A 20,089-nucleotide genomic window follows, 5' to 3' on the forward strand; every position below is an offset into this window, starting at 1 on the left:
CCTGATGATCCTCTAATCGCCTGAGCCAAGGTGTGAAACTGGGTGTGGGTCCCAATCAGCCAGAGTTTCGGGTGTGTTCATTGTGAAACCTGGCCCCACCTTATCATGCGAATTCCTGAGGTCAGATGGCCCAGGATGTGAGTGGGCGTTAAGGCGTCTGGGGAGGGAACTCAAAACTGGATTATAGATGGCAGAGAGTTGGTGTCGTAAACCACCGCCTCTGTTCAAAGATGGTCGCTCACAGTGGACATAGATGGCTTCTTTCACTCCTCTTTCAAACCATCTGTCCTCTCTGTCCAAAATGTGAACATTGGCATCCTCGAAAGAGTGTCCTTTATCCTTAAGATGCAGATGAACTGCTGAGTCTTGTCCTGTGGAGGTGGCTCTTCTGTGTTGTGCCATGCGCTTGTGAAGTGGCTGTTTGGTCTCTCCAATGTAGAGGTCTGAGCATTCCTCGCTGCACTGTACAGCATACACCACGTTGTTAAGTCTGTGTTTTGGAGTTTTGTCTTTCGGGTGAACCAGTTTTTGTCTGAGCGTGTTGCTGGGTCTGAAGTACACTGGGATGTCGTGCTTGGAGAAAACTCTCCTGAGTTTTTCTGATACACCGGCTACATAGGGGATGACAATGTTGTTGTGTCTGTCCTTCTTATCCTCCCTCGCTGGTGTCTGATCTTCTTTTCTGTGCCTCTTTTCTGACTTTAAGAATGCACATTTAGGATAGCTGCACGTTTTGAGTGCTTCCTTTACATGTGTGTGTTCCTTCTTTTTTCCTTCAGGCTTAGAGGGAACATGTTCTGCCCGGTGGTGTAGGGTCCTAATTACTCCAAGTTTGTGTTCCAGAGGGTGATGGGAGTCAAAGAGGACGTACTGGTCCGTGTGTGTGGGCTTCCGGTAAACTTCGATGTTGAGGTTGCCATTCTCTTCAATGTGCACAGCTCAGTCCAGGAAAGGCAAACAGTTATCCTTTGTGTCTTCCCTGGTGAACTTGATGTTTTTATCCACAGTGTTAATGTGCGCAGTGAAGGATTCCACTTCTTGTGTCTTGATTTTGACCCAAGTGTCGTCCACATATCTGTACCAGTGGCTGGGTACTCTTCCTTTGAAAGAGCCAAGAGCCTTCGTTGTATTTGAATAAAACAAAGGCTTCTACAGCCAAAAACATGGCTGTGCCATGGGCTCCCCCGTGTCACCTATTGTAGCCAACCTTTACATGGAGGAAGTGGAAAGGAAGGCTCTTGAATGACTGAGAACCTTCACAGATCCTCAGCTAAGCTAGTTCTTTCGTTCATTCTCCAATGGAATCCGCATTTAGGGAAATCAGTATCTTACCTAAGGACACTTGGACATGTAGACTGGAGGAACTGAGGATCAAACCAACAAGCTTGTGTTTAGATGATGTCCGCTCTAGCTCCTGAGCCACAGCCACCCATTAACATGCAAAGAAGACACAGGTTGAACCAGTAAGGGCAAGGCAGACAATAACAAGGATGGAAACCAGCCAAAATGTCACGGCTCGGGGCAGCGGCCGTGTGAAGAGTGGAAGGAGGACTCAAACGCAGCACTATTTCAGACGTGAAGGGTGATTTATTGACAATACTGAACATAAAGTGGAGATGGCAAACAGAACTAAGGACGAACTAAACTGGGAGAAACTACACAAAGGAGTGGCAAACCTGAACATGAAGGGAGAACAGCAGGGAGAGCACGCAGGGGATTTCACAAGGTATGAATACAGACGACGCGACGAGGAACAGAGGCAAACACACACTATAAGTACACAGAGAGACACTGGGAAATCACACACAGGTGGGAGACACAGCTGGACCTGATTAACCTGACGAGACAGGGGAACACTAACACCAGGGACCAATAGAGGGAGCACAAACCCAAAACCCAGTATCTAAAATCCCAAAACACAAACCATCCCAAAACAGCCCAAGAATAATAAAGAGAATAATAACAATAAGGAACACAAACACAAAGTCACTGAGTCATGGCCGCAGGACCATGACACAAAACCTCCCATCCCCAGGCAGTAAGCAAACCTCAAAACTGTAACAAATTCTATGAAAAACATTGAAATGATATCTGTACGTGTAATTTACCTGTAGTGTCCAGTGTCTTGTCATGAAATTCTATGTAAAAATAAATATAAAAGGAAACAAAATTTCAGATTTCTGAGATCATTTCAAAACTTTGAGATAAAAGTAGTGTACGTCTTATTTAATTGAATGGCACAAGCAACATATATTAATATGATAAACTAGAAAAGTTAGCCACTGTATTTTCACTGCATTCCCCATTAACGTAGAGGTATGATTACCACTTTAAATGTGCACGATTCTGCACCCATTATTATTCCCCAAATAGTCAAAGGGATGTAACAAAAGACTCTTGGTGAAGGAAACACAGAGATGTAGAACTGGGACAAAGCTGGGTTCTTTTTAATAATTAAACTCAGAGAGAAGGCCAAGCTGTTCACAACGTAGTGCAAAAATAAACTCAGCTGAACAAGGGAGTAGGTCAACTGCTCAAAGTAGGTGGTAAATCAATAAGGCCTGAGGCTCTCCTCTTCCTTATCACTTATTTTTCTTGCTGTGCTAAAAGGGGAGTGACATGTAGAGCAGGTATCTTGCATGTGTGCTTTATTGTGTAGTTTGCATCACCTTAACATGCTCTGACTAGGTACACCTGAAAGTGAAACATTTTGGTTTGTGGGATTGGTTCATGTTTAGTCTGGGTTGTTGATTTGATTCATGTAATGACCTCTTCACCGCTACCAGTGAACCATTTGGCATTTTAGACACATTTTGGATTAACTAGAAAATCAAATCCACTCATACATGCATGCTGGACTTACAGTTCTGTTATAAGATTCATTCATTTATTCGAGTATTCCAAAAAGGTAAAAAACCTCCATGTCAAGAGTTTGATATAATAATAATAAACTTTATTTATAAAGCACACTAAAAAACCAAGGGTATACCAAGGTGCTTGACAAAAATAAAATAGGAAAAGGGAGATGGGAGGGAAAAGAGAAAGGACCTGGCACATATCAATTATAAAAACCTTGACAATCATAAGATATAAAAGTATTCACAAGCATAACGGATAAAAATGTACCAACGCATCACCAAGTGTTAACTAGGTGGAAAGGCAAGATTAAACAAATAAGTCTTCAGCCGTAATTTAAACAGTGGCATTGAGTCAGACGCCCGAATAGCAACAGGAAGGTTGTTCCATAAGACCGGGGCAGCTACAGCAAACGCGCGGTCACCGCGAGACTTCAGCTGAGAACGAGGTTGCTCCAGAAGAATTTGGGTAGCAGATCTAAGTGCTCTGACAGGAGTGTGTAACCTGAGAAGCTCATTGAGGTAGCTCGGTGCCAAATTATTAATGGTTTTGTAGGTGAAAAGTAATATTTTAAATTGAATACGGTATTTAATTGGAAGCCAGTGCAAGCCAGCAAGAACAGGAGTGATGGAAGAAAACTTCCTGCTACCTGTCAAAAGGTGTGCCGCCGCATTCTGGACAGTCTGCAATCTAACGAGAAGGGTGGAGGAAAGGCCAATGTAAAGAGAGTTGCAGTAGTCCAACCTGGAAGTCACGAAGTCAATGTGCGGAATATAGCGCTTAGCCTTAGAAATGAGGCGCAGCTGATTAAAACTAGACCTCACAACAGCAGACACTTGCTTGTCAAATTTAAGGGAGCTATCCAGTAGTATGCCCAAATTACTGGCATAATCAGAAGGAGAGCTAGCAAAAGGCATCAGAGTAGCACACAGTTGGTCGTGGGGGATTTTACTATCAAACACCACGATCTCCGTTTTCTTTTCGTTCAGGACAAGAGAATTACTCTTGAACCAACCTTTAACCTCACGCATGCATTCACGAAAATAGTGAAAAGACATAGCAAGATCATCAGTAATCTCAAAATAAATCTGTATATCATCAGCATAGCAATGAAAGGCAAAATTATACTTCTCAAAAATTGCTCCAAGAGGGAGCAGATATAGCGAAAAGAGAATAGGGCCTAATACAGATCCTTGAGGCACACCACAGCGTACAGGTACCAAGGAAGATGAGAAGTTGCCCAAATTAACCAAAAAAGACCTGTCAGCAAGATAAGATTTAAACCAGTTGAGGGCAGTGCCTCTTGTACCCACAGTATGCTCAAGTCTTTGTAGAAGAATGTTATGATCAACCATATCAAAAGCAGAGGAAAGGTCCAATAAAACCAGGACCACAGAGCGTCCAGAGTCAGTGCTTACAAATAGGTCATTGAGAACTCTAAGCAAGGCTGTTTCAGTGCTATGCCGTGGCTTAAAGGCAGACTGAAATTTCTCTGCAATGTTGTTCGCGTCTAAGTACGCCTGAAGCTGAGAGAGAACTAGTCGCTCCAGGATCTTAGACAGAAACGGAAGCTTAGAGATTGGTCGATAGTTCAAAAGATCATAAAAATCAAGATTCTTTTTTTTTTCAGAATAGGCTGGACTACAGCATGCTTAAAGGCCAGTGGGACAGCTCCAGAGAGTAGAGAAAAATTCATTAAGAATACAATGCTCGGTCCAATTACATCAAAGCAGCCCTTAACAATGCGTGATGGGAGAATATCAAACACAGCATTGGTGTTTTTTAGTTGATCAACCAGCTGCTTCAGAGTCGAAAGCGACACGGGCTCAAATTGATGAAAAGCTGAATTACACTCAGAGGAAAAGACTGGATAAGAGGCAGACGAAAAGGAAAGCTTAAGGGATAAAACCTTATCTAAAAAAAGAATTTGAAAACGCTCACAAAGAGCTTGTGAATACAGTAAAGGCATATCAGGATAGGGATTAACATCAGAATTAAAAATTTTAAATAGCATACGGGGGTTGTGACCATTAGCCAAAATGACTTTGGAAAGAAAAGATGCCTTAGCCATTCTAGCAGCAGTTTGAAACTGTGAGCGGCTGGTCCGTAAACCTAACACCAATCATACCTTGAACCCTAAACAGGTAACTAGAGAGCTGAGCATGAATGCCAACATCACCTCAAATTTTTACAGGTGTGCAATTGAGAGCTTGCTGACGAGCTGCATCACAGTTTGGTGCGGAAGCTGCTCGTCCAGCAGCCGTAAATCACTACAGAGGGTGGTGAAGGCAGCAGAGCACATCACTGGCACGAGGCTTCCTGCCATTCAGGACATTTATCTCCAGCGATGCCTCCGTAAAGCACACAGCATCATCAAGGACCACAGCCACCCAGCACATCAGCTGTTCTCCTTGTTACCATCTGGCAGACGTTACAGGAGCCTGTCTGCTCGGACTACAAGACTCAAAAACAGTTTTTACCACCAAGCCATACGACACCTCAACCACAACACTTAAAACACACACAACACAGCACTCAGAAGCTACCCTGCAGCTTCACAAGTACTCTGTTTAATCTGCACTGGTCACTCCACTTTATTGTCATTGATATTTATATTTAAAAAGTGCAATACTGTAATTTTCTGCTGTTCATTCCTGTGCAATATCCCATCTGCCCTCCCGTCATATTTCTTTTCAAGATTTTCTTATTTAATCACTAGTGTACATATATTTATATTTATAGATACATATATATTTAGTCATCTTTTCTCTTTTACCATGTCTCTCTAATATTTTGCCCCTTACTATATTTCTATTTTCTTTATTATTTTATTTTCTTTATTATTTTTACTCCTACTGTATCATGCTGCTGAGTGACTGCTGCTCGTCAAACACATTTCATTGCAATGTTGACCCTGTGCTAACTTGCATATGACAAATAAAACTGAAAACTGAAACTGAAAACTGAGGGGTGCAGAATGAACTAAGACTAGTGTTACTGAGATGTGTAAAGATTAAACTCAAAGTTTCCATTTTAGTGTTGCATATCTGCTGGGGGAATATATTTTACATGTGCAACTGGTTAAGTTGTTCCTTGCTAAAACCACTGAATGAAACCTAACTATAAAGTTGCAAACTGTGCGTTGTCCCTGGAATATGAAAGTATTCTTAACTCCTACCTTAACACCCCCTTTCTGAGGAAGCTCACATCCATAAATATGTGCAGCACGATTTTGGAGATCTTCTACTCTCTATGGTAGCAAGTGCCAGTCCCATCACCTCCGATCAGTCCTGCCAGATGATTGCCTTCAATGAACCTGGTTCTACTTCTAAGAAAACTGCCTTTCTGTCAGTTAACTGACTGGAGATATGTCTTTAATTATTATATTACCATTTAATATTGGTCTGAGTGTCTGTGTCTGGGAAGGTTCTCCATCATCCAGGTCATCGCAGTCTATAGAACTTTGAAAGAAAAGCATCTGACTTTTTTAAGTTTCTTGAAGAATCATCCATGATGACACTACTTCGAAGCTTCTTCAAGAAACTTAAAGAAGTTCCGACACTTTTCTTTCCAAGCTCCTTAGACCAGTCTGAGTGTGTATGTTACTCATTATTAAAGCACAGATGAAGCATTGATTGATTCATCCATCCATCTTCTTTTCAAGGTTGAGCGTACCAAAAATGCCTTTTTTTTAAGCAGGAGCTGTCCAACACACCGAACAGCAGAGATGGGCAGTAACGCGTTACTTGTAACGCGTTACTGTAATCCGATTACTTTTTTCAAGTAACGAGTAAAGTAAGGGATTACTATTGCAAAAACGGTAATTAGATTACTGTTACTTTCCCGTAGGAACACTGCGTTACTGCGTTACTAAAACCGTGATTTTTTTGCGAGAATGTCTCATGACAGTGACGTAAGCAAGTGCGACGTTAGTGACAACAGCTGTGTGCAGATCAACAATGGATCATAAATCGAGTGCAGGAGAGAGTATGAGCGTGCAGCGTTTAAAACGTGGAAGTACTGACCTTACTTTAAATTTGATTCCATAAAAAGTGACAAAAACATTAGCATCCGTTGTGCGTGGGAAGACAACTTCTTTTTACAGCGAAAACCCCCCCCCCCTAAACTTCCAAGCAAGCACCGAATGCGCTACGACGTAATGGGAAATTCACAGAGAAACTCGTGGATTCTTCCACTGACCGCTGCGGCACACCTGCACCAGGGTAAACCTCCGCCTACCCTACTCCTGCTTTACAGGTGAAAATAGAGCAAAAGGACCGCTAGTCTTTGATTTTATTTATTTTCTGCTGTGTTTTACTTGCATCTATTTGAAAGACTGAGTGTAAACACACACACAAAAAAAAATTATGTGCTGGAATGTGCAAAAAATAGGTTTAAATATTAAACAACTTTCTTCCAGTCAGAGAATGTTGCATATAATTAAATTTTTGCTTGATGCATAAAGTCAAAAGATTAAAACTAATAAAACAAGTTAAAAAAAGAGACTTTTCCATTTGATTACATTTTGTATGATGGATTATGCAGAAAAAGTAGAATTGGGCTGAAAGATCTATCGCTTTATCACCTCTTCAGGTTGTAAATCGTGTTTTTAAAAAGTAACTAAGTAACTAAGTAATTAATTACTTTTGAAAATAAGTAATCAGTAAAGTAATGGGATTACTTTTGGGGGGAAGTAATCAGTAATTAGTTACTGATTACTTTTTTCAAGTAACTTGACCAACACTGCCGAACAGACAGGAAAGGAGGAAAGAAAAGCAGCAGGATGTGGAGAGTCACACACTGTGACAGTACTAACGGGAATACTGGACTGTTTGTACACAGAAGATTGGGTAATAAACAACAGGAGGGTAACAAGACACAGGTAAAGGCAATCAGGACAGTCAGGGGAAGACAAAGAGGAGAGCTAAGAACAGACCTAACACGGGACAGGAACAAAAACAAGTCTTCTAAGTAAAAACAGGAGATGATAGATGTCTCTTAGGCATGTTCATGATCATCCTAGAAATGCCTGAAAAACATCCAACTGAAAGATGCTCCGCATACATTCTGATCAGTTGCCAAATCTCTATCAATGGACCACTTTGAAGTAAACATTGGTGGCACTACTCCATGCTTCCCCTGGGTGTTTAAGCTCCCCTGTTTCTAAAACTGAATTTGCTTTCTGTGAGAACTGCATGTCAGTTCGTGGACTACACCTTTCAGACATTGTTAGCAGAAATTATCAGAAGTTTAACAATCTGATATTCATACACCAATCCAAAAATGTGTTTTTAAAACTCAGTTGTTTGTCACAACAAATGCAATGCTACCAATCGTACCCATCCTGCCAAGTGTTTCTGTCACTTTCTGTGACTTTCTGTGACTTTCTGTGACTTTCCTCTTGGTCACTGGAGGTCTGGCAAAATGCACAAATTCCTGCTGTTGCTGTATCACTCTGCTCAGAGTTCTTTTTTACCCAAAAAAGTAACAGTGTAACAGGTTTCTTGCTTTATATATGGGACGTTTTTCTTAAAAAACAAAATGCTTTTCTGATCCCTCAATAAATAGGCTAGAAAAGGAGCTGAAAAAGAATTCCAGTCTTTGTGGAAGGAAGAGCAGATGTTATGCTTCTCTTGTAACCCTGGTGGTAGGTGTCTGGGTGTAGGACATGAGAAATGTCAAGAAAATACAAGGCTGGACTAAAACAAGAAAAGATACAGAAGCTTTTATAGCCAAGACAGATTTAACAGCTGCCAAATAAAGCTTGTTTCCAGACTGTGCTGACTAGTCCTCCAGTTTACTAAACACGCACAGGAACTCTATTACTGGCAGTTTGCAAAATCTGAAGTCATGTTAGTTGCTGCAGGGAATAGCTGCACATTTTACATGAAAGTGAAAGAGATGGTACAAACAACAAATCTCTGTTTCTGATCTAACATTTATTAGTGAAACAAAGTTGAAGAGAGCTGGCTTTGTTTAAAGGAAGGGTGAGCATGTTGCCAGAGGCTACAACATTTCTGTATAACATCTGTGTGTGCCTTGCCAATCACCTCCACATGACTGTTTGGTGTCTTCATTAAGAAACACTGTGAAGTTTCTCTTTTCTGTCCTCTCTCTCTCTCTGTGTGTGTGTGTGTGTGTGTGTGTGTGTGTGTGTGTGTGTGTGTGTGTGTGTGTGTGTGTGTGTGTGTGTGTGTGTGTGTGTGTGTGTGTGTGTGTGTTTGTTTATAAAGAAGTGCAACAGTACATGTGCTTAAGTACTATATTAAAACTGTGCGCACGCCAATTTTCCAAATCTAGTTACTTTTAAGTAAAAGTCAGTTAGCCAGTGAACATTAACATGAACAAAAGCTTGAATCAATGTAGCCTTTTAAATTATTGCTACATATTACCTTTTATTTTTTTCTAAATAATTTAGAGAAAATAAATATTAACCCAAAAAATGGATTAGCTGAGACTTTAAGAAAAACATTCTCTCTTTAGCTTTGCTCTTTGGTGCAGGAAATAATGCAGGAGGACTAGATTTTGACAGAGCATCATACTATAAAAAACTGTCTTCATGCTGTCTTCCCTATATACTGTTTTTAAAGCAGTGACATCACCCATTTCATAGCATGCTTGGATAACTGACGCTGTGAATCAAATAAATCTGAAGCTGAAAAGACCAGTGAGGGGAGTTCTGTTTCCAGTTCGGATCCGGATTTTGTTTGTGAGGTAGATGAGCTAATCTGGAGAGGGAGGTGGTTCCAGATGTTCAAAGCTCCAACTTAGTTAGTTGTAAGATATTGGAATTACTAAAACCTGCTGTTTTATGCAACTACAGTAACCATATGTGAATGTGATAAAGGCACGAAAGGCCTTCTCAAGGTTGTTGATTCAAAAATGTTTTAGCTTTTGTTAAAAGTCTCAATTGCTTTAAAAATGTTAACTACTGTTAAAACAAGCATTAACAACTGATTTTATCTGTAGGTCACATTATCTGAGGTTTAAAATACAATGCCAGAGACCCATGGTATGAAGAAATATTGGGATGTTTGCTGATGAATCACTAAAACAATAGGTTTAACTGGACAGCTTCACATGGGAATCCATGGGGATGGACTCACCTTTGAGACCAGCCTCAAGCAGCTAGTATATAGGAACAGCCGATACAAGCACTTGGTTATGATTTTCTCTTCTAAAATGAGATCATCTACTCTTGTGATAATACTGATATTTGTTACTCGTAAAAAAAGAAGAGCGATTGTCACAACTAATGCATGAGCATGGAACTGTTCATATGCAAGGATGGTTGAACTCACAAATCTGATTTGCAATTTTAAAAATAATGGCAGCCTTTACAGACTACAGTTAAATAGGCCTAAGGACCTAACATTAAATTGGTAGTGACTGGTGCAAATACATCGAGTAACCTTCACAGCAAAATGAAATTTGTGTCTAAAGACAAGCGATCAGGTGGAATTAATTTCTAACTGTTTGGGTTTAAACCAGTAAAACCAAGCAGACAGGAAAAAATTCACATTAATATGAGTAGTTAAAAGATTTTGGCTCCGTTTTGGCGCGCGGAGGAACTTTTTGGTCATTGGAAGCGTGAAGCACAGCTGTACAGACTTCTGCTTGTTAAGTCGGACATTTGGGTGCAGAGGTCTTAAGTGAGCAGTAATGTTATGTGCGTTCCAAGAACTTTCACACACAATGCTATAAATCTGTCTCAGTTTAATGGGATGATTAATGCCTTTCAGACTGCTGAATGAAACATGAGGTAATGTGACTCCCCGATCCCCAGTCAAAACATGCCCAAAATGAGGGCAACCCACATCCTGCCATGAAGAGGGACATTTGGCATGTTGTGTTGATTTTCGAACCACAGAGTAAGACCTGCATTTTTAACACCAGAAACAAAGACTGCACATTTTATGTTTACTGTGTGACGATTAGGATTCATTTAAGACTGTATGTTTTTCAAAGCTCAGTGGAATGGAGTGGCTAAGCAGGAGACTGGTACAGTGGTACAGGAAACGGTAACTTAACTGAGGGACTTAACAGTACCAAACTGATAAAAGACGCCCTAAACAGGATATTAAACAGCTAATAAACATTTAGAGGCATGTATGTTTCCCTTTAAATCTTTCCCAGGCATCTTGAGGAAAGTGATTGAATTTCCACGGGCTGTTGAATGCGCGCTGTTGACCACATCTAATGCCAGTGAGTCATGTGAAGGTGAGGTAATAACATCATGTCAATTACACTGGTAATTTGGGGTGGCATGAGGGACTCCAGAGTGGCACACACAAATCAAGTGTGACGGAAGCATTCATGCATAAAATGCAGCAAATTTCTCTAATCTTTAACGTGTGCTTTGAAGAAACCCCAGAATCCTTTGAACGCTGTATTAAATATCCAAATGATAAGATTAAATGATGAATTTAGACTTCGTTTGCCTGATTTTTGGCTTCGGTGGTTAATGTGGTTTCGGGTGAATGTCAGCGGCTGAATAATTATGCGGGCAGGTGCTGAGATTTCTGGCTTTCATTTTCTAGCCTGGAACAAAAAGTCCACAGTGAGTGGAGTTTAAACAAAGTTCTCCACACACTGACTCTGTTTTCTTTTCTTTTACTTTCAGGTTCAAAACCTTTTTGGACAAAGGCACAATGTTTGTACTTATGGAATTACAGGCACTTTTTTACACACTTTCTCAGAGGCTCAAAAGCAGGTGGACAAACCGATATATAGTTACATGCAAGGATTGTTTTTAGTACCTCATTTAATATTTAATAACTTCCTGCACACATCTAGAACCCATGCAAGCAACCAAATGCTGAGTTTCCTCCTTTAAGATGATGTACCAGGTCTTTACTGCAGCAGCTTTTTGTGTGTCTCTCTGCTTCAGTAACTGAAAAGCACAATCTATTCTATTGAGAGCTGGTGACTGACTTGTTCATTAAACAATATCCCATTTCTTTGCTTTGAGAAACTGTCGGCTTGTCTTTGCAGTAAGCTTTGGGCCATTTGCACTTTGAAGGACTGCCAGGTTTGCAGCATTTGGCTGAATCTGAGCAGAGCATAGTCCTGTGCACTTCATCCTTCTACATCTATCAATAATGACCCCATTTCACCAGGAGACTTACATGCCCAAAGAATAACATGATTCCAAAGGTTTAATAGATGTGGTATGATTCAGCTCATGAGCTGGTCCTTTCCTTTTCCATACTTTCCTTTTCCCATCATTCTGGTACAAGTTGATCTTGGTTTCATTTGACCAAAGAATTTTTTCCTGAAATCTGCACATCCTTTTAGATGTTTTTCAGTCTAGTCCAATCTAATCTGGTCTTACTTTCCTCAAGTGTAACAAGTGGTTTGCATGTTCTAAACACGTTTTTTCCCCCCAAGTCATTCCTGTTTGTTGATTTTAGACTTTGACAGTCTGTCGCTTATCTTCTCAAGAGTGTTCCTGACTTGTTTAAATGGTGTGAAGAAATTTTTCTTAACCTAGGAAAAAGTTGATGATCACTCACTTTAGTTTTCTCCCATGGTTTTTCAGGCCTTCTGGTTTTGCTGAGCTGCCCCATCCTTTCTTCTTTGTAACAATGCACCAGTTTGCACCATAAGCCATATAATTGTTTGTAACTTGAATTTGAAAAATATAACCTTTAAAGTTTATAAGATTTTTTATGAATTAATAATTTTTAAAAGCTACATGCTACACAGAACTAAATAATTCATATTGAGTAGAGGAGGGCTATATGGGATAAATGATAAATATTTTTATTATCCAGGTTTTTTAAGGATTAGATACTAGCAGCAGTCAAAAACAGAACAGCAAAAATATCAATATATAAACAGAGGTGTACATTGGGGAATATAGACACAAAAATAACTACAAGCAGTAACATTAATACAATTAATTAAAGGGATAGTTACATAAAAAACACAATTTACATGAATGTTTAAGGACTCTGTAGGACTTGTATGTATTTTTGCCTTTTTAGTTTTTAATTTCAGCTTCTGTCTTCATGGCTCCGGTGTCAAAATTTAATTGCTGCTGTTCCAAAATGTTGCCAACAGAGGTCACTAAAAGTTGCAGATTTAAATGACGCCTTAAAAGTGAATGCAGTACAATTCCCAGATCAAATCGGCTGTATTCTGCTGGTGCTGTTTCAGCTTCGCTTTCAGTGCATGTTCACCGGGAAGCATTTTGGAGCTTTGTGGCCATAGAGAACATTAAATGATATAAGGATTCCAACACTGCAGAAGAAACTCTCAGTCAAGGACACATATATGGCAGAGGATTTCGATTGTAGCTCCTTATTATTAGTCAGCCGGCTATAAATGTCAGTTTAAGAGCAACCAGCTTGTATCCAGATGGACTGCTGCATGTGCCAATCTCCGGCCAACGCATGAAAGGCCTCAATGTGATCTAGATCACTTCAAAATGATAAATCAAAGTAAGGATAGGGAGGCACAGCATATCCTTGAGAGATTATTTTATTTAATTGAGTAAACATTGCAAAACCACTGTGAAAAAAAGCTTTATTTCTGACAACTTAAGCATATCTTAGCTGATGTTTCCAGAACAATGGTGTATATAAAACCAGGCCACACTGGTTATTCAGGGTATTTGTTGTATACGCTGTAAACCTGAGGATCCACATCCATGTGTATATGTGTTTATACTCCACTTTGAAATTAGTTATCATTAGCTCATTATTTAGTTATTATTAATCTCTGGCTCTCTTACACACCGAGTCTTTTGTCCTGTCTCCTTCACCCCCAACCAATCACCAATAAGATGGCTGAGCCGAGTTCTGCCAGGCTCAGGGAGGGGCCTGGTTAAAAGAGGTTTTTTCCTTCCCACTGTCGCCAAGTGTTTGCTCATAGATGGCCATCTTTTTGTTGAGGTTTTTTCCATCATTCAGCTAATTTAATGCTATTCGTTTGGGGGAAATGGTAGTAACTTTGTCTGAGTTTGTGTGTTTTCCCTGTGCCTGCATGGCTTCTCTCCAGACACTCCAGCTTCTTCCCACAGCACATGTTTTCCCACAAAACATGCATGTTAAGTGGTGATTTTAAATTGTGTGGATGTGAAGTGGTTGTTTGCTATGATAGACTGAGAAATTGCCCAGGCTGTATCCACTCTCTTGGCCAAAATCACCTGGGAGCGCATCCAAAGTACTTTCAGGTCAGGTAATTCCATTCAAAATGCTCAACAGAAGGTAACAATGCAAACAAGGTTGAGATGTCCAGTTCAGTGACTTTGATTAGCAGAAATAAAGCCTGTCAGCTACCATGTGCTACTGCTGTTTGTCTTGGCACATAAAAGCATGAGTTATAACATCTTGATGAAATGTAAACATATTTGTAAGTATTCTTTTCTTTCTCCTACAAAAACCTTTATCTAGGAGTGTATTAAAAAAATTAACAAGAAATGCAGTGAGCAGCTGTGTAACCTTTGAACATATTTTAAGTCATTTGAGCTGAAAATAGATTCCTGGATCTCTTGTATGCTCTGCTCTAGAATGAGACTGTGAGATTACTCAAGTGAGCTGTTTAAAAACCAGAATCCATACAAGAAGTGAAATGCGGTGGTGGAATAGGTTATGCAGCCAGGAGAGTGTGGTTTTAAGTCTGTGAAGCCAAGAGTCAGAAGTGACTCATTTTTAGCTCATATGAAGTACCTGCATATGTTTGTCCTCATGTAATGATAAGACTTTTCAAATTCTGGCTTATTTAAAAAGAAAAAAAAAACAAAAAAAACTTTTTTTGAATTTTGCTCACTACAGTTTTAAGCAACTGTACCATTTTTTTTTCCTTCATTGAAAAACTTTCTATTAAGAGGTCAGGCTATGTGGATGTGTTGTTTTGTAAGTTTTTTTTCTTGTTTTTATTTAGGGTCACCAACAGCTGCAGTCACGGAGTTGTGGTTTTTCTGTATAAATGGCCAGGGTGAGCAGCTACAGAGGCTGTAGTACACAGCCACATTGTCGTGGGCTGTTAACCAGCATGTGTTGTAAATGAAGGGCCCAAATGGCACTCATTAGTGGTCCCTCCCCACACCAGCCATCACATGAGAGGGGTTTTAAGACCCCCTCCTTCTTCTCCAAGGAGACAAACAAGCCCAGTACAAGCCTCGTGATGCATGGGGTGGCATTCTTCACTGACATTTCACTCAGATCTCCAAACCGAACTGCATCTCCTGACAGACCGTGAAAGTCCGTCTCAGCTTTGCCAGAACTGTTGCTCTAATACCAGAGTTAGGAAGGAGGGTTTTATTTTTCTGATGCTAGCTGTCAAGCCAGGCTTATTACAGCTCATCGTGTTTTACTCAGAATTACAAATGTATCTGCTTGCACAAATGCGGTTTCTGAGGTTTGTGATGGTCTGAGGCCAGCAGCGTCTGTATCTCCTGGGTATTATGGTCTGCTGTTGTGGAAACAGAAATCCAAACTGAATGCTCTGTTCTTCTCAGAATTTTCAAATAAAACAAAAAAGAAAACTAAAAGAAGGACAGAAAACCACGAGTCACATCAAAGAGTTGTGCTATTCAAAAGACAATACCAGAGTTTGTTACTATGAATCTTTCTACCTTTTAGAGGATGCGGCAGTGTCTTGTGTTCTTTATTTGTATATTTTGCTGTGCAAAACCCCCCAACAAATGCAATTGCTGTAATTTTGCAAGCCTTTCTTGTTATGAAAAGCATATTGTTGTATTGCACTGATGTGTGACAATTTATTTGCAAAAGCAAAGTCATTTGACAAGTTTACTTTGCATCGTCGCATAATACAGGTCAGTGATGAAAGCTGCAAGATCACACACACACACACACACACACACAAACACACACACACACACACACACACAGACTTGCTTTTTCCCTGTCGTCACACACCTTGCAAAATACCCTCTGTCAGAATTAGATAATTGCTGTTGGTTTTAAGAGGCTGCGCTGTAAGTGGAGCTGATCCTTTTTATTTTAATTATAGTTTGTATTGTATTTGGATTTGTTTTTTATTTCAATGTGAAGGTTTGAACTCAAACTGGTAATAATTATTGCTGTCTGGGATATAAAAGTTAAAAGTGCAGTATTGCTCTTTTTTAAATGTACAGTAGAATAATGAAAATTAAAATATGAGAATAAAACATTCAAGCAAAGTAATAGGAGTGTTTGAGTAAATCTATTTTGTTATAGGGAACTACAGTTTACACAGTCTTCTCATAGATTGGATTTTTTTTTATGTAATCTATGAATCTACAATTCTTTTTGAAACCAGGAGTCACCCCTGTTGGCCATTAGGAAAAATGAAGATTTAAGACACTCTCTTAAACTTCTCTGAAGATAAATGTTATTCCTTATACAAGTTTTAAATATACTGACATGTGTGGTCAGATAAAAATGGCAAGTTGACAAAGAAGGTTTATTAGGCCTTTAGTTGGGGCCAGTTTGGATGATTACATGGCTGATGAAGTAACAGCAAAAGATCATCAAGAAAAAACTAGATTAAGAATATTAACCTTCCTGCCTTCTTGGGACCTTTTTGTGCCACTGCTATGTGTTAAATGGCTGCCATTTCCACTGTGTTCAGTGGAATATAACCAAACTTGCCACAGGATAGTTTTTACCTGTCAATGTTAATATTCCAGTGTGAATCCCTTAAATCAGCCTAAAATGGCTGAGCAGCAGAAATCCCCACACCCATCACCCTGGGGACCATTTTCTGCCCATTGACTTCCATTATAAACGCTATTTTTCAACCCCAAATTATCATCATATGATTTTATTTTTTCTTCTTTTCTTGGATGTCAATGAAGACTCAGGGCCTTGAAGTTTTAATTTTTAAATTGCAAAAAAAAATGCAAAAAAAATAATGGCAGGTCAAAATGTATGTTGGTGCCAATCTTTGGTCCATCTAAAGGCCTACTTATAATGACAATCACATATTACTTCAACTGGTTTTTTGTGGAAATATTTAGTTTCGTTTTTTGGTTTTTGGGGCTTATAACACAGGGCGCTCATGTAATAACACTGGGATTTGAAGGGTTAAAACAACGAAAATATAATTAAAACTTTACATGAATATTTCAGGGAGAAGTAGTTTTACAAGGTTGGCTAATTTAAAGTGGAATAAAATATGGATATATGGTCTTTTTATGGCGTGGCTGAGAATGGTCCCTAGGGTGATGGGTGTGAGTTTTTTAAAGGATGGCAGGAGGGTTAAGACTACTAGGAAGTTATCTAAGCCACAAACATTACTTCACTAATCATATAGCATCCACCTATGGGACCAAAGACAGTTGAAAGCTGCCCAATAGTTGTCAGACCAGGACGCAGAGAGGACAGGTTAATGTTTTTGATGGGAGGCTAACAAGTGACTAAAGGAACAGAAAATAGATATAGAACAGCAAAAGAGAGGCACAGAGCACTCCGAGAATCCTCAATGGAAATCTTTTGAAACTAAAAGACTGTGGACTGTGGGAGCAGTAAAACTTTGGGAAACTGGTGATTCTATACATGGAGTTTTTATAGATCAGTGACCACTGAAATTTTGATTAAATTATATTATCATTTATAATAACCAAAGTGAAATGATTTAATAAATCACTGCCGAAGACTACATTAGTAGTCTTCAGGAAGAGTTCTCCAGAATTCTTGAAGGACATTAAAAGTTCTTGTTGGATGTCGGCTTCCTTTTGTTCCACTCACTGACAAAATGATACTACACAGCTTGGAGGCCAATCCAAGACTGTTTTTTTTCTATCCATGTATCCCTTTACTCCATTGGCAGTGTGTTTGTGATCATTATCATGCTGAAAAGTGAAGCCGTTGCCAATCACATGCTTCCCAGATGATATTGAGTTGTCAGTCACAATCTGACCTTACTGTTGTGCATTCATAATTTCATCAATTTGGCAAAATCTCCGAAACCACCCCCCACCCATCACCTTCACTCAATACCAGGTTGAGATGCAAATGAGGAGACTTCACTCAGGCAAGTCTGCTGGACCAGACGGAGTGAGTCCCCTCGTCCTCAAGACCTGTGCCCCCCAGCTGTGTGGAGTCTTTCATAAACTGTTTATGCTGAGTCTGCAGAGGGTCCCAGTGGTGTGGAAGACATCATGCCTTGTCCCTGTACCAAAGACGCCACGTCCCAGTGGCCCCCAGGATTACAGGCCCGTGGCACTGACCTCCCACATCATGAAGACCCTGGAAAGGCTCATCCTGGACCAGCTGCGATCCCCTTCAGTTCGCTTATCAGCCTCGTCTCGGAACTGAGGACGCCATCATCTACCTGCTCAATCGTGTCTACACCCATCTGGACCAGCCGGCGAGCACTGTGAGGGTCATGTTTTTTGACTTTTCTAGTGCTTTCAATACCATCAGGCCGACCCTCCTGGGTGATTAGTTAGCAGCGATGCAGGTGGATGCTTCTCTGGTGTCCTGGATTGTTGATTACCTGACAGGAAGACCACAATATGTACGTCTCCCACAGTGTGTGTCTGACAAGGTGATCAGCAACACAGGGGCACCACAGGGGACTGTCCTCTCCCCCTTCCTCTTCACCCTCTACACCACAGACTTCAGCCACTGCACAGAGACCTGCCATCTTCAGAAGTTTTCTGATGACTCTGCGGTGGTTGGATGCATCAGCAGGGATGATGAGACAGAGTACCGAGCTGTGGTCGACTCCTTTGTCACGTGGTGTGAGCAGAATCATCTGCAGCTCAACGTGGCAAAGACCAAGGAACTGATCGTGGACTTCAGGACGACCAGGAAACACTTGACCCCTGTTTCAATCCAGGGGGTCAGTGTTGACATTGTGGAGGACTATAAATACCTTGGAGTACACATTGACAATAAACTGGACTGGGCTAAAAACACCACAGCACTTTACAGGAAGGGCCAGAGTCGTCTCTGTTTTTTGAGGCGACTGAGGTCCTTCAAAATATGCCAGAAAATGCTCAGGATTTTCTATGAGTCTGTTGTGGCCAGTGCGATCCTCTATGCTGTTGCATGCTGGGGGAGCAGGCTGAGGGTCGCAGATGCCAACAGACTTAATAAACTAATCCGTAAGGCCAGCAATGTTGTGGGGGTGGAGCTGGACTCCCTCAAGGTGGTGTCGGAGAGGTGGATGCTGTCCAAGATAAAGACAATGTTGGATAACACCTCCCACCCACTCCATGACATGCTGGTCAGTCACAGGAGCACGTTCAGTGAGAGACTGAGATTACCGAAAAGCACCACTGAACAACATAGGAAATCTTTCCTGCCTGTGGCCATCTCCCTGTACAACGCATCCACTTAACACACTGGTTACTGCTACAACTACACGTTTCTTTTCCAGCTATTTATTAATAAGTGACTTTTATGTATATATATGGCTGTATATATTGTGCTATTCTTAGTTAGGGTCTTGTCTGTCTCTGTTAATTTTGTTTGTAATGGAGCACTGTAATGAAAAGTAATTTCCCCCAGGGATCAATAAAGTATTCTGATTCTGATTCTGAAATGTGGTCACAAACCATGTCAGAGCCCCCTGCATCTTTTATAAATGGATGCAGACACTCACTGTTGCACGTCTCTCCTAACATTCTCCATACATACTTGACTATGATTTCAACTAAAAGCTTCACAATCAGATTCATCAATCCATCAGATCTATTCTTGTGTAATTTGGAACACCCCAGTCTCCTTAAGAATGTGCCTCCCTGCTGCTGCGGAGCCTGGGACGGTCTGCTTGCCTCCACCCCGGGGGGAAGGGTAACATCTCTTGGGTCTGGGTGCTGTTTCCCCCTCTGGGGTCGAGGGTACCTGGACCCGGGGTATAGAGTATGTTTGGGGAGTGTGATTGTGTGTACATGTCCATTTATGTCAATCCTTACGTTGGGTGAGTGCTGAGTATTTGTATATGTGTGCATGAGGGTGGGAATGCATGTTTGTGTCTGTGTGTGCCTGTTTGTCTGTGTCTATATGTCAGGTCGGGTCTTACACTCCACCTCTCTGGGAACTCCCAGGCCCTCCAAGGCCTATCTCCCCTCACCACACTCCCTGCCGGTGACTGATGCCCTCAGGGGTCGGTGCATTGGTGGTTCTTGGTGTCCGGGGCTGGGCGCTCAGGTATGTACTGCCGGTGGCTACTTGGCGGGGCCTGGCGCCTGTTGCTTGGTCAGGCCTCCTCCGGGGTGCGGGGGGCCCTCAGGCCTCCGGCCTCTGGGCCTGCGGCTCAGTTCACTCTGGCA

Source organism: Rhamphochromis longiceps, linkage group LG12, assembly GCF_057381845.1.
Source record: "Rhamphochromis longiceps isolate RC_006_pf linkage group LG12, R_longiceps_female_GT1.1, whole genome shotgun sequence".
Taxonomy (NCBI): domain Eukaryota; kingdom Metazoa; phylum Chordata; class Actinopteri; order Cichliformes; family Cichlidae; genus Rhamphochromis; species Rhamphochromis longiceps.